Consider the following 3,042-nt stretch of genomic DNA (forward strand, 5'->3'; position numbering starts at 1 on the left):
AGAACCCTTGAAGCAGTAGTGAATGAGACTACTTCCGCCCTAGGTAACTTAACAGAAGAGCAGTCTGCTATGAGATTTGTTGTTCTTCAGAACCGCCTTGTTCTTGACGTCATACTGGCCGATAGGGGCGGAGCTTGTAGAGTCATCGGATCTAGTTGTTGCGTTTTCATTCCTAATAACGCACCGTCTGTATATTCAGCAATAACAAGACTTCATAAAATAGCCCATCAGCTACACCAGAATCCAGGCACCTGGACATGGTCCGGTTGGCTCTGGAGTATAATATCTGCCTGGGGATGGAAAGTACTGTCATTCCTGGGAGTAGTAGTAATGATCATATTCAGTTGTTGTCTCTGTTTACAATGTGGCCCTGCGATTTGCGGCTTGTGCGCTATCTCTTGTATTCCACGTCCAAAGTCCTATTCCCAAAAGATAAAAGACGAGCAAATGATGCTGTATGAACAGATAGATGGTATCATGAATATTGATGTTTCCTGAAGGAAACGTAGGGAACAAGGAGGGAATGAGGAAAATTGAATTCTGCCCTGTCATGTGTCCCTACGTGTTCCCCATCATATGTTATATGTGCATGATTAATATGCATATTTACCCCCTTGACGGAATAAAGACGCATTTATAGTTGTGTCCAACGTTAGTATGCCAGTTATCCAGTCCTTCTTAAAGCAACGTGATTTAGGCTTCTAGGCCTATGTTGCCAACGTCTTTACATTGTGCACGATAAATCATCGAGTTGCACCCGTTTCTAGGCCTCACAGGGCCCGGACACCAGATTCAAGCCTCAAGTCTCCTGAACCACTCCGAGGAGAGATGCAGCCTCGCCCGCATCCCTGACCCTTCACTTACTCCCTGCCAAGCAGCGCGGGGCCCGGCCTGGCCTGCCTGCCTGTCTGCCAAGAATATGTTATGCCTATAGTTATCAGTTCAGCTCCCCGGCTTCACATTCCTAGCTAACGAACCGCATAAACATCTTCATCTATAGTCTAGTCTTCCTGTCTCCAGGCAAGAGAATTACTGAATTAGTATCCCTAGAAGATCCATAGCACACGCAATACATGAAGAAATATATGCATGCACTAGCCTTAGTGACAAGTAGCCTTTGCCCTGATGACTTTTAGATTCAAGCAACATGTACTCCAAACACAAGATATCAGATATGCTATATGTACAGGTCGTTCTGACATCCCAGACTTTAGTCTCCTCTTCTAGTGCTAGAAGTCAGAGCCCCCAGCTCTCCCCAGTTACACGTCATGAACCGTTTGCGCGCACCAGTAGGTTAAAGGTTCCAGCTGCCCATGAAGCCCCCTCCATGTATCCACCCACTTATGACACTTCTGTGACGTTTACATCACACACCTCCATGCACGCCCTGTGCACGCCTTCTTTTTACGCCCATATGTTCTTATCTTCCGTTTGTCACTTGTTACGCCTACTGTATTCAATGCAATTGTACTGTTTTACTATATATACTGTATGATGTTAATGAGATATTAGCTGTCCCGCCTGTCCCTCTTTTTCCTGTGTCTGTCCCTTCCTGAACCTTAGCAGGTGATGGAACCCGATGGTCCATTGGCTCGAGCCACTTAATTAAAGCCCGTATGACTCAGATACCACGGATTCTGCCTCTTATTTATTGAGCTATCCTTTTCAGTTAATGCATAGAAAAATAGTACCGGTAATTATTTATTTATTTACCACACAACGAGTAGGGAGGTGTGAAGATGTCTGCCCACCTGCAATGGATGATTGTTCGCAACTGCTCCAGCTTCCTGATTAAACGGAACAAGCAGGTTTACAGTACGGAACCCAACAATCTGAAGGCCAGGAACTCTTTCCGGTACAATGGACTCATCCACAGGAAAACTGTAGGTGTGGAGCCGGCCGCTGTTGGAAAAGGAGTCATTGTGGTTCTGAAGAAACGAGCAGGTCAGTGTAAACCAGTCTCCGCCTATGAAAACATCACCATTAACAAGAATGCCCGGGCTACCCTGAGCAGCCTGCTTCACATCATTCGCAAGAACAACTACAGGAAGGACCTGCACATGGTGACTCTCCATCCTGCCACAGCCATCTTGAGAAGCCAGAAGCCTGTGGTGGTTCAGAAGAAGCATACCAGGGCTACCAAGATTGCATAAACTGTTTCATAGTTTATTGAATATAATAAAACAAGATTGCTTATTTTTCTAAACTGGTGTGGTCTCCATATGTAGTGTTTTCACTGTAATACTGTATGTGTTCACAAATACTTTACACACTGCCTCTGAGATAAGCCTGTCTGCTCATGCCAAGCTACCAAGGGCGTGAGCAGGTGTTATTTTAGAAGTGTAGCCTCTTACCCTGACTAGAAGCAAGGGTCCCTATTTGGGCAAAGGTACCTAACTCTGCCAACTAGAGACCCCCAATTCTAACAAACCCATACATCCACCTACAGACTGTCAGTCACCCATACTGCTACTCACCTACTCACTCACCCATAGGGGGAATCACACAGCTGGTTACTTACCTATACAGTTATAAACATACACTCACTTATTCATTCAGATACTAATACATACTCACCTATACAGTCAATGGCACAAGCACACACACACACATACAGCCACTCTCACAATCACTCTCTCACTCACACATACAGTCATTTATATACTCCAACACTCACCTATACTGCCTTTCACATATGTAGTTACTCACCCATATAACACTGGCATATCCATTCACTCACCGACACAGCCGTACACACACTAAGTCACACATACAGCCCCTCAAAGATGCACAAACTAACCATTACAGGCATTGACCCATCCATGCAATTAGTCAAACACCCCCACCCACACAGACACTCAGACACCCATACAGGTACTCAGACAACCGATCAATCACCCATACAGCCACTCATGTACCCACTCACCAAAACCCATATAGCCACTTAGAGACAAACTGACAGACTGATACAAACATGCACACAACCTAGTCACTTACCCATACATTCCCTGAGATGCCTAATCACTCACTCATACAGTCAGT

The 3,042-nt window shown here is 45.2% G+C and overlaps 1 pseudogene; it reads left to right on the forward strand.

The window, feature by feature from the left end:
* The first annotated feature begins 1,739 nt into the window (after positions 1-1,739).
* LOC144819867 (large ribosomal subunit protein eL28 pseudogene) lies at positions 1,740-2,153 on the forward strand (annotated as a pseudogene).
* Positions 2,154-3,042: the final 889 nt, after the last annotated feature.

The sequence above is a fragment of the Lissotriton helveticus genome, chromosome 2_1, assembly GCF_964261635.1.
Source record: "Lissotriton helveticus chromosome 2_1, aLisHel1.1, whole genome shotgun sequence".
Taxonomy (NCBI): Eukaryota; Metazoa; Chordata; class Amphibia; order Caudata; family Salamandridae; genus Lissotriton; species Lissotriton helveticus.